Source organism: Chlamydotis macqueenii, chromosome 1 (assembly GCF_036417535.1).
Source record: "Chlamydotis macqueenii isolate bChlMac1 chromosome 1, bChlMac1.mat, whole genome shotgun sequence".
Lineage (NCBI taxonomy): Eukaryota > Metazoa > Chordata > Aves > Otidiformes > Otididae > Chlamydotis > Chlamydotis macqueenii.
In genome coordinates, this window is record NC_141556.1 from 148,436,980 (window position 1) to 148,449,414 (window position 12,435).

Below are 12,435 nucleotides of genomic sequence, written 5' to 3' on the forward strand. Positions count from 1 at the left end.
CTCCAGGTGGGGTCTCACCAGGGCAGAGTAGAGGGGGAGAATCACCTCCCTCGACCTGCTGGCCACGCTCCTCTTGATGAAGCCCAGGATGCAGTTGGCCTTCTTGGCCACAAGAGCACATTGCCAGCTCATATTGACCTTCTCGTCCACCAGCACTCCCAAGTCCTTCTCCTCAGGGCTGCTCTCAATCCATTCTTGGCCCAGCCTGTATTTGTGCCTGGGATTGCCACAACCCAGGTGCAGGACCTTGCACTTGGCCTGGTTGAACTTCATGAGGTTGGCATGGGCCCACCTCTGCAGCCTGTCAAGGTCTCTCTGGATGGCATCCCTCCCTTCCAGCGCGTATTACCCCTGGTTCTATTACAACAGGCCCTGCTAAATAATTTCTCCTCATCTTTTTTATAAGCCCCCTTTAGGTGCTGGAAGACCCTGGAACACCAGTTCTCCAGGTAGAGTCTCACGAGAGCAAAGTAGAGGGGAAGAATCTCCCTTGACCTGCTGGTCACACCAGAATGCGGTTGGCTTTCTGGGCTGCAAGTGCACATCGCTGGCTCATGCTGAGCTTCTCATCCATAAGCACTCCCAAGTCTTTCTCTCAGAGCTCCTCTCAATCCATTCTCCACCAAGTCTCTATTTATACTTGGGATTGCCCTGACCCAAATCTATCCTCTTAATCTCTTCTCATTTTCACACGGGAAATCCAAAGTAAATAAAAATAAGTAACTTTAAAAGGATAATTAAAAAAAAAAAACCAAGAAAGAAAAATAAAAGGAAATGACTGAATAAGATCCACCTGTACCTCAGTTCTGTTGGCCATACTGTAAATGATAAACACATTTTCATCCAATGGAACTGAAAACTTGGAGCTAATTTTTAGTATGTTGATAGGGAGAAGGGAGAAGAGGATCTAATTTTTGTAATTCTGCTCTCTCCCTTTTATTTTATCTTTTTTTATTTTGAAGAGATTTAGTTAAGATCCAAATTTGTGCTTTAGGGAGGTAAGATGAAAAGACTAAAAGCTGCCTTAGTAGGATCAGCTAAAAGAGCAAAATAGATCTGAGTATTATCAGGTTAACAATGATAACTCACCTTAAGGTGCCTAAAAATAGAAGTGAAAGAACCACATCAGTACTGAAGAGCAAGGGGGCCAGAACAAAATTCTGAAGATCCCCGTAATTAACTGGCAGAGGGTCAGATGAACACTTATTAAAATGCAACAAAGAACAATGGGGTGTCTCAAAGATGGAGTTTCAATCTTAGCCATGAATTTCTTGGTTTTGTCAGTTACAGCCAGGCCTGCCATGTTATTTTAATAAGTACTTTTCTCTATATATTACTTTAGAGAATTTTGGGGGAACATTTATATTAATAGGTTAAGAGGGCACTTTATAGACAATTCAGGTGACAGGCTTGTATAGAAAGAATGACATTATTGTGATATTTTAAGATGTATTTGTGTGTGATATGTGAAATTTGAATGAGATAAATGCACCAATTTACCTTCTAGTTTGAAAGGCAATAGTAAGCCTTCATTAAGAAATAGTGGTCTCCCAGTGCAATATCCCTACCTTACCCTAATGCTGCTAAATACTGTGTATTCTCGACCTCTCTTTTTGCAGCACCTCTTAAGATGCCTCTGCCAGCTAATTTTGATGAGGATCAATATTTCACTTCACAATTGACCCACACCAACTCTCACCCCACCATAAGCCAAAACCAGTTGTCCAGGCAGCAAATATAGATGAACTATGTTGAGAAAAGGATTTTAAAGTTTTCTTGGCCATAAATACTGCTTGTTAGCACAAAGAGAAGTCTCTCTTTTAAACCATAGATCCCATCTAATTCCACCTGATTTTAACATCATTCTAATTTGGCTGATGTGTTTTGGTTTGAATTGGTTGACTAGAGGCAACTGAAAAATAGAGAGAGCTGTGAGGACCTCTGAGACATGTGGGGGATCTGGAGGGGTCAGGACAAAGGTAGGGCAGGAGGAGGATGAATACTTCCTCAGCTTCAACAGCAGAGGGAAAATTGTACCCAATTTCCTAACACTTATATGTGCTGTATGCTATACATTTAACATATTGATTATTTAAAGTTTTTTGAATGCAATATAATCCAGAGTACCTTGTTAAGTCAGGATTTACAGATGTTTTCTCATATCATAATATTCTGGCAAAACAGGGGAACATAATGAGTAGCTGATCTGGCTGAAGTCCTCAAGTATACTGGTTTATGGCAGTGTTAAGTTTGTTAGTGTATTTAAGTCCAGCAATATTTTTCTTTCCCAGGTGTATTTTGAAGCACAGTAATGTTTAGCTGCTCATATGTGGGAGGGGTTTTTTGGTTTCTTTTTTTTTTTTTCTTTACTAAGTAAGATCATGGCATCTTGTATTTTGTAATTCCTTCATAAATTATTTTAAGTTTTCTTTGCATATGTGCATACCCACACACACATATTTACCACTTGGAGGACAAGTTGGATAAAGCAGAAGTGTAATATCACACCTCCCCTCTCCCGAATGAAGGACTGGCCGTCAGCGGATACCCAAAGTGCTATGTACTCCCTGGAACACAAAGAACAAAATGCTCTATAGGCAACTGTCTATAGTCTGGCCTCAAATCCTCATTGCTGGGTGGCTCCTGGTTCTCTTGCAGTTGTGGCTCAAGTAAGCAGCAGTGTTGTGGTGCACGGACAAAGAGGACCCCAGTCTTCCAGAATCCTCCCATCCCAATTTGTTTTGCTAAAAGGCATCCAAGTCAAGCCTGCCCCCAATTGTGTAACCGCAGCCTATGATGAATGCAGTGTAGGGTTTTCTAGTGGGAAAAGCAGGGGCTGTAGGTTGTTTAAAACTGACTGGTTTTTGCTTCAGTGAATGAGGAAGCGAGATAGGAGAATAGGAGGAAATGAGAAAAACAGTCATGAGAAGGGTCAAAGAAAGCAGAAACAAAAGTCCTTGGGACACAGAATTGATTATGTGGGTAAGAAGAGAAAGCTGGCGAAAGGAAACTTTTTGTTCCAGCTTCTCATATGATCAAGGGGGCAGAATTTTGTGCAGTCTTTCCAACAGGATTGTACCAAAGGTTATGCTGCCTTTGCGCCAGACACTGCCCAAAGGCTGCAGTTCTACAGAACCATGAATATTTGAGGATCCACTTGAACCAAAGGTGTAAAAAATACAAACACCTTTGAATTTCACCTCTTCTCTGTATTACTCCTGCCTTTTCTGTTCAAAATGGAGATCTTCTCCCCACCCTTCTCCTTCTGTCTGTGAGTCCTTCTCATCTTCGTTTGAGGTCATTGAGGAAGGGTGCAATAAAGAAGCAAGATGAAGGAGGAAGGTCCTTGTGGTCCTGCTAAGAGCACAGCATGCAGGCCGTGAAACCAACAGTCATTACTTTATGTGGAAGGACTGGCTCTCACATCAGCTTGCTCTCTGACTTCCCACAAGCACATCAGAAAGCAAGATGCTCTTAACGTGGAGTGCTTCATGAATATAGTATTGCAATAAATGCATCTTCCTGAGTCAAGATCCTGGAAAGTCTGTCAGTTTTATGTGCAACACCATTGCAGGGTTGCAGAACAGTGACCTTGCTTCCCTGAGGGATGCAGGTTTCCTCCATTATCTTCACAGCCTCCCCCGAGTCTCTTATTGTATTTGACATTCAAGTGGGACAACAGGAATATTCCTTACACTATTTCTTTCATCAGATCACTCATTCTCTCCTTATCCTCTGCAGGTCCTCACCAGGCTCTCAAGTATACATATATTTATACATCTTGGTTTTCACTTATCCTATCATACTTTTTTGCCTACACTTTTTCCATAGTGCCCAAAGCTGTTTTTCATAGTCCTACTCTGTGGAAAGCCATTATGCCTTTGAAAAAATTCAAACCAGGGTTACCACAGGCCTGTAAAAAGACTGGTCTGTCTTGTTTTTCTGTTCTAAGTAGAACTCATGGACACTTATCATCTGGTCTGTATTTCCAGGCATTCACGATTCAGTTAGAGCAATGAGCTACTATCCAGAAATACAGGATAAACAGCCATTCTCTATGCGCAGGCTACCTGTACACTACATGAGCTATAGATCCAGTGATCCTAGACCTTGGTTACACCATACATACACTCAAAGCCACAGTAGCCTGAACTTCTCTGATCTCCCAGTCAAACCACAATTTTCCAGTGAGGAGCAGATGATTCAGAGTTGAAACTGTTCCTCTAGCCAAGGCTTATTCATTGCAAGAGAGAAACCAGAACACATGAGCCATGCCATGTAGCAGGTGCATGGCACTGAAGCTAAGTGGAAGTCCTGGCTGAGTGTAAGTCTTCCATAAGTCACACTTTCCCCACAAATTCTCTTTCTCTTGGCACTTTCCAGCCCTGTGGTCCCTGCTTCAGCCTACAGAAGAACTCAAAGCACTGTTTGTGTTTCAGGGCAGAGAGCAGACCTCAGTGTGGGCTCTCAGTAGCTGGTCTGTCATAGCACTTTTCCGTCATTTTCATGGCCTCAGTGTTACACCATCTGAAAACTACCTACTTGTCCAGTCTCCATGGGACACTTTTCTGTACAGAAAAGTATGACAGAACCACCTCCTCTGAGGTTTCGTGCTCCTTCCTTCCTCCTGGAGCACAAGTTCACCAGCATCCCAACCCGTCTACCATCTGTTCAGTCTGTAGAAAGCTACTTTCCAGCAGCTGCTTGTAAGTAGAAGGAGAACAATCCTGGGAAACTCATCCCGCAGGCTTGGCTACCACACAGAAGGAAATTTCCAGGGAGAACTCATTTCCTGGTCCTCTTCCTGCAGTAGAACAGGATTCCTTCAGCAATAGGTTATTGCCTTCCCACACTGAAATGAAGGTGAGTATTTTTGGAAGATCCATTAAGCTTGCTTTTCATTAATGGCATCCACACATTAAGTGGCTGGTCCCTGTAGCTCTCACACAAACAAACCACTTCTCACTGTTTGTACAAATTAGACAGTAAAATGCAGAATCACAGGAAACAGGACTCTTCATCAGTTAGTCCATGTAAATGGCAGGACCTTGAACATACCTGAAAGATATCTGCATGACTTGTTCTTGAAATCTCCCAGCGCTGTGGAGATCCCACAGTATCCCCAGGTGAGGTAAGTGTTCTTTTCCAGTGCTTAACTTTTCTTATAATTAGAATTTTTTTTCTTAATCTCTTACCCAAATCCCTCTTGTTGTGATTCAAGACTATTATTCCTTGTCCTATCCACATTGGACTTGTCATACAGATTATTCTCTTTCTCTTACATATCTCTCAGCAGCTATCATTTCTTTCTCAGTCTTCTTTACTTTTAGACACAATAACTACAATCCCTTCACTCTTAATTCATAGGTCTTATTTTCTGATAATTCTTGTTCTCTTCTGACTTCTTCTCTCCAAATAATCCACATCTGTTTTTAAGGACAATGGTTAAAACGTGAACAGAGTACATCACTGAAAGGGTCACAGGCACCAAGCAGAACTCAGACCATGTGTTTGTTCTTTCTTCCCTAAGAAAAGGGTGTTCTGTTAGGCTTAATCCACAGTGCATCTGCTCTTCTGGCTGTGAAGAGTTGCTATGTAATAGCAGTTAGATTTTTAATGCAGTTTAGGCAGCTAAGGAATGGCTTTTTAGCATTTCTAGAATTTTAAATGCTCTCCAAGCATTTCTTGCAGGATTTTGTCATCATTAGCATTTGCAATACAATTTTAAGGCAGAGAAACATTATTGTTACCATTTTTTTCCAATCAAGAGGCTGCAGGACTGCAAAATGTGCTTTGCAATGGCATATTTGTCTTGTGTTTTGTGAGGAGAAAAAGCGTTGCTGGATTCTTCTGTACAGGATTCTGCAGTGTATTTGAAATCTCCTTCCACAAAACATGATTATTCAATAAGTGTGTTCATAGTGCAGATTTCCAAGCCAAGTCTCTCTTCTTAAGGGCTCTCAAAGGTGCTTAACTGTAAGCTCACATGATTAATATTTTGTTCATTTCTGCATTTTCCATTTAAGTACCTAAGTTTTGGTCTTTTGTGTGCCCTGGAACACTTTGCCAAATTATTTTATCCCTCTTGAGACAATTGATCAAGGAGAAAGACAGGATGGCAGCTCGAGAAAATAGGACCAGAAAAGAACCTTAGGGAGAGGCTTCAAGTGACAGAAGAGACTGTTTCTCTGAGCAAAGATGAGGCAGAAGCATTCATCTCTAGACCCTACTCCTACCCAGAACATGGAATTTTTCCAAGTTTTCATAAGTTACAGTGTTCGTCTACATCAGCAAACACTGGAAACCCACTTAAAAATGTGTCTCACTTCCCCCTTGTGACTGATCTACCAAAAAAGATTACAATCTGCTATTGCTACTAGGTTCTCAATAGCTCAAGTGACAGAGGTCTTCATTGTGCAGTAGAGGTTTCCAGCCTCTAAAGGACACACGTAAAAATCAGAGGGTTCTGCCTAACCTCATTCATGCCATGCCTATTTTATTTTTCCTTGGTTTTATTGATCTTAATGTAGCCCTCTTGTTTCTATGCATTATATGCATAAATATACATTATAAAATGTGATGTGACATCAATTTTCAGCACTGCTAAGGTTTTTTGCACATGATGCAACCTGGTGCTCTATTGGCATGATTTCATGTGACATAAATTGAAATCACAGGGGGTCATAATGCAGCACAACAGGTGTGCCAAAATGTTTTAAATGGTTTCTATTCTTTTTTTATTTTAAAAAAAATCAAGTCAGAATCAAGAACAACAGCAGCCATTAAATTAGTTCTGCAAATCCTTGCAGGCAGAGCAGCTGGAAAAAGGGGATCAGGGGGAGGACTTTTTTTTGCTATTTGCAAGGGGGATGCAAATGCAGTTGTGCAGAGTAAACCCCGTATTATATTATTTGTCTTTAATGTGCTGTGATAAAAGTAGTTTTCTTACCAGTATAACATGTTTCATTAATACAATGTTTAAATAATTAAATACAGCAACTCTGGAGGCGATGGCTAAGATAAAAGTTTGTAGGCAATCCATTATTGTGATCAGACAGTACTTCTTAAAACCCATGGAGATGCAATTCAGTAATTTAACTTCTGAAGTCAGTTGTTTAATAAACAATTACATTTTAATATAGTTTTGTGCTTGTCAAAGGGAATGATTCATTTCCCCTCTGTCAATTGCACCAGCTGAAGTTATCTGTGGTTCCAGGGTTGAGGGGGTGCTGGGTTCCTGTTTGAATACCATTACCATGCTGTTCCCACTCTCTGGATGTTGTCACTGTAATGTTACACGTGTCATCTTTACTGATTATAATTATTTTGTAGGGGTAGTAACTGCCATCATTTGAGTCTTCACCATTGATATATTTCATTAGGTTTAATTCTGTTGGCAGAGTGTAAGACACTGGTTAAAGGGGATATATAATTAGTTGGTTTAGGATTAAATGAATAGCATACTGTAATAATGGATGTCCCAGAAAAAAACATGGCAAAACCATTAGATAGGAGGAATATAATAGCAGGCAAACTAACCATTACCTCTGCTACTATCTGAGTTTGCCATAGTTTTAAACAGATTTTCTTGCTAAAGTTTCAATATGATCTTCTTGTTCACATTTCTTTATTAAAAAAGCTTTTATAAGAAACATATTCTTAAAAAACCAAAAGGCTGTGTTTCCCTCTATTTGTCTTTCCCCTCCTATGAAGATTTTAGTTACGTAATGTTGGGGTGTAGGTTTAATATTGTCTGTTCGGCTCCTTCTTTGCAAGTTGCTGCCAGCTGATAAAATACTGTTAAAGATAGGCTTGGTAATCAGCTAAATCATTCTCCATATGCCCATCCATTACTGGTAGCAATCGAGGGTGGTGGATATTTCCATGCTACTTCCACACAGAAACGCCAAGGGAGCAAAGAGCAGAACGGTAGCCCCCGCTGTGCCTTGAGCTGGCCACTGTGACTCACCTGCTGTAGAGGCTGTCTCAGTGCGGTGTGACAGGTCCGTGAAGATTAGGGAGCGAGGGCCTTTCCGCAAGCATTTGCTTATCACTGGCCTTGGCGACATGTAGGATTATTTATGGCCGAGTCCTTTACCACAGCACTTACAGTTCCGAAATAAAAAGCACGCACCACAGTCCCCACCGCCTCTCCAGCTGAAGAGATGGAAATTGGCATTATTTGAAATTCAAGGAGTTTTTACTGTACACAGGAATAATCCAAATGTGGAACAGGATTTGTTATTAACTGTAAATCCCCTTTCCCCTAAGAAAACCAGAGTAAATGCAGGAAATAAGCTCCCATTTATATACCATAGAGACAATACTTCATTGTCACTTATATTTTAAAGTCACAAGTGAAAAGTAAATGGAAAGTAGGAGCAAATATCAAGGTGTTAGTGGCATTGATCCTGCCACAATGCAGTCAAAAGAAAATTTTGTAGCTTACTTGCAGCCAATAAGAGAAGGCTTCCATGTACAGAATATTTGACCGTTTATTCTTTAGAGCATGTGTTATTCTGCACCCAAATCAGAAAGAGGGGAAATGTTCTCATCTCTTTTTTTGCTATTAGGTCTGCACATTGCTTACTTATTTACTCTTTGCATTGCTATATTTTAAGAAACTTTAAAATATGTCTTTAAATACACAAAAAAATAACCCATGTTAAAATAATTCTAAGTATGCATTTCCAGAACACCTGAAGCTTATTGCTACTAGGTACTTTCAGGCCATGTAGGATTTAACAAAAAAGAGTTGCAAATAGAATTTCCTTATATATGCCATAGAAATTTTGTTCAGTCCAGCTTAACTCTGTCATCATCAAGTTTCCCCTCACAGAGGAGCATTCCCAAAAAGATAATTATTCTCCCACAGTTGTGTGCAAACCCTCAGGAAAATATTAACTTTCCTTCCTTGCATTTATTTATTCTGTCTAAATTATATTTAGGACAGCCTGTGCCATAATCTCCCTGGTGTACCATGTGCCTAAATCCAGCCTGGCTATCTCTGCGTCCAAGTGCAGAGTCCATTGCAGACATATTGTAGGTTACCCAACCCACATGGCAGTCCAGTTGTCCTTAAACATGGTCCTCAGCATTGCTGATTCCACTCTTCTTTCATTTGTGTTCAAATGATTTTCCTTTTTCATTGACAGTCTCTGAGTTTCAGCCTTACAGGAGACAGCAGGAAGAATGCACGTGCTTGCAATTTTAGCTTCAGGCAAAGTGGCATCTTTTCTGTAAGAATCTGCACTAATTACTGAACACCACTCATCCTACAGTAACATTGTTTTCTCTGTCTTTTTCTTGGTCACTGTCTCTTGAACTATTTGACCCAGACAGACAATTCCTTCCAACCCCTAAATCACAAGCACTGGAATCATCCTGGCTAAATCACACCAAGTATTTTTGCCCTACGACTATTTGTGAATACCATTATTATCTTGTTTGGCATAGTATTACTTTTCTTCTTGTTCCTGTGACTCTACAGAGAAGAGTTGCGTGTAACCTGTTGCACGCTGCAAAGAGTACAAACCAAAAGTGATTCAAACACTCTCTATTATCTTTCCTTTGCTCGTTACACCTTATGAGCTTTACAAAGATGGTTTCTACATAAAGGAATATAAATTCAGGGGAAAGCTAATTTACAATCAATATGCTAGTCTTCTTGTAAATGTCTGCCAAACTAGATCTCCCTTTTTTCGAATTCACTTTGGTTATACACACTTAAATCTTTGCAAACTACTATACCTAGCATGTGTAGTGCTAGAGGTATTGGGTCTGTATACAAAAAAAAAAAAGCTTCCTTGTTTTTCACAAAGAGAAGACGTAAGAAACAACGGTGTTCTTGATACCTATGCATCACTTTTAGCCTTGTGGTAGCCTAGGCACTGACATAATAGAAGCATCGGATAAAATAATAATACTCAAATGATGTTTGCGAAGTTGAGCTCGTAAATGTCAAAGGTGATTTGAAGTGGACAAGAGTGAGTCTTAACAAATCAGCTAGGGGCTGCTGGCAATTGTTTCTGTTCTCAGTTCTTATTGAAACTAATATTGGACAAATTGAAAGAGTGATTGCCTTAGAGCCTTTGCAATGTCTTCACCAATCCGTTGCCCATTTCCATAAAAAATGGGAGTGAAAATGGCAGCTGACTTCCTTTGACCTTTCTCAATTTCACTGTGGCTCTTGTCAGAGGCCTGAAAAAGCAGTTTTTCAGGCGGACCATTATCTGCCCTAGCAAGTTAGTTGTTGGAGAAATTGAAAAATATCAGTCAAATAATCTATTTAAGCCTGGTCTTTCTGTATGTGTTATGATCTGAATGGTAGCAAACCATAAAAAAAATAAAAGCCTCAACTTGAAAGTGGATGAACAAGTGGAGTCATTTCCTTGAACAGGCATTTTCTTTTGTTATATCAAATTCTTCTTCTGTCCCTCTGTCCTCATGATTTAACTGTCAGCATCATAGTGAGATAAGCTACCTGGACTGCTGAATCCTAATCCTCCTTGTCTTCCTGACTTACTGGTTGCTACCCTTCTGTCATCATGGACCAAGAGCTCTTTAGCTCCACTTACCTTGCTAATTCATTCCCTTTTCATCTGGTATCTTTCCTTAGATTCACCAAAGTGTCACCCTTTTGATTCCATAAACTAGTTGCAGGAACACCTCCTTCTTCTAAGATTTACTTTCATCAACATTTTCTTCCTAGAAACTTTCAATCCAACTAAAGTTTCTCTTCTCTACAAAGGCCAATGCATATCAGAGGTGTACTGACAGTTTCCCTCAATTTCCTCTGTAACCAACAATGGAGATCTTAATTTCCCTTTATAGTAGGTCAACCTACCTAGTACAGGATTTACTGTTAGAAGTTGTGCTTATCTTCTAGAGGGAGAAGAACTGGTCTCCCAACCTTAACTTGTCTTTTAAGTACTTAAAATTAGGTAGACAACTGGAGGCTCCATGGCTTTGGGAGCCCTTAAAATAAGTGCCTCAGGACCCTAGTCTGTCCTGCAGATCACTCAGCCTAACAGTGCTGGGATTACCCAGCAAATACCTGACTGCATCAAAGTGAGCACCTTGGACCATAGTTCCACCTCAACTGTCTTCCATCAAGAAGATTATTCCCTGTGTCACCAGAAAGTATCAAGACCACTACAGTCCTCTCTTCCCTTCCACATCCTCAGTATATGCGTCCTTTATCCTCTCCCAAATTAGCTGTGGCTTTCAGAGGTTCTCTTACAACTGCTTCTAGCTATTATTATGCTTGTGTTTCTAGTCCTAGCTTTCCCTTACTGCTGCCTGGTCACCAGCCTCTTCTTGCCTTGGGGAAGTAGATATCTTTCCTCTTTCATGGAAGCTAGGCATTTTGTAGAGATAATCATTATTTCACCTGGGAAACTAATTAAACTCCTTTTGACTAAGCAGGAGAGTCATAGAGGACTCTTCTTGCCTTAGTTTCATGACTAGAAGTGCCCAGGTGCCCTTTCTTAAAATTTCTTTTGCTTCTGAACATAACCTTTTCTACTGTGAGACTCAAAAAAGACATATTATTTGTCTTTGCAACATCTTAACTAAAGAATTTGGCTGAAATTTCAAGGTTAGTCTGCTGTTACTGAAAATAAGATTTCTCTTGTAGTCAGTTCTGGGTTGTTTAGTGTAACATGTGATTGCTGTATCAGAAACAGATTCTTTAAAAAAAAAAAAACACAGATGCACAGCTTTTCAGCGAAAAGAAAAAAAAAAGGTCTTGTTTCCTTTTCCATGAGTGGAAAGAAACAGTTTAGACTTCAGAGAATTCTTCTTGCTTTTCGTCTTCTTCCATTGTGAAGATCCACTGTGTTTAATTAAGGATAGAATTACCAGATATACCCAGACAAAGAGTATCAGAGACAGTTGGTTTCTATCAGCAATCATAAGATAGCACTAGGGAAGGAACTGTGTGAACAATAAAGACACAAACATAGCTGAACTGGAGACAGTTGCAACTGCCATTCTGATACCCATTGGAGATAAGTTATTGAATGACCATGTTATAAAGCTGTAATGCCACAGCAGTAGCTCAAGCTTTCTGCAGAGCTACTCTCGTTTCCAATGGAGTTAGCACATAGTTGCCATGTTACTGCAATATACTCTCCCGTAATTGGCAACTCATTAGGTGATGTGCTGCAACTGGGTCAGACCATTCCTCTGATTCCTGATTTCAGAAAAGTTTATTTTCATGCAGGTGCAAAGTTTAAGGTACATAACTGGTTGCTAGGCTCAAAAAAAAATGAGCTATTTTTTGTGAGGTTTCACTACTATGGGACTTTTCTCCAACTGATTGTTTTCATTCTATTTTGTTTATTTTCATTTTGATTTATCGGACTTCAGGACTCCAAGGGCTATCCAAATACTAAGGGATAATAAAACCAGAGAAGAGTAGGTTCCAACTAA

General features: G+C 40.0%; 1 long non-coding RNA gene across 1 annotated transcript in view; it reads left to right on the forward strand.

The window, feature by feature from the left end:
- The first annotated feature begins 5,002 nt into the window (after positions 1–5,002).
- LOC147602310 (uncharacterized) overlaps positions 5,003–12,435 on the forward strand; it is a 40,009-nt gene continuing 32,576 nt past the window's right edge. The window contains exon 1 of the long non-coding RNA XR_015257712.1: positions 5,003–5,126. This is a non-coding gene — a long non-coding RNA (uncharacterized LOC147602310). The remainder of the gene's footprint in view (positions 5,127–12,435) is intronic.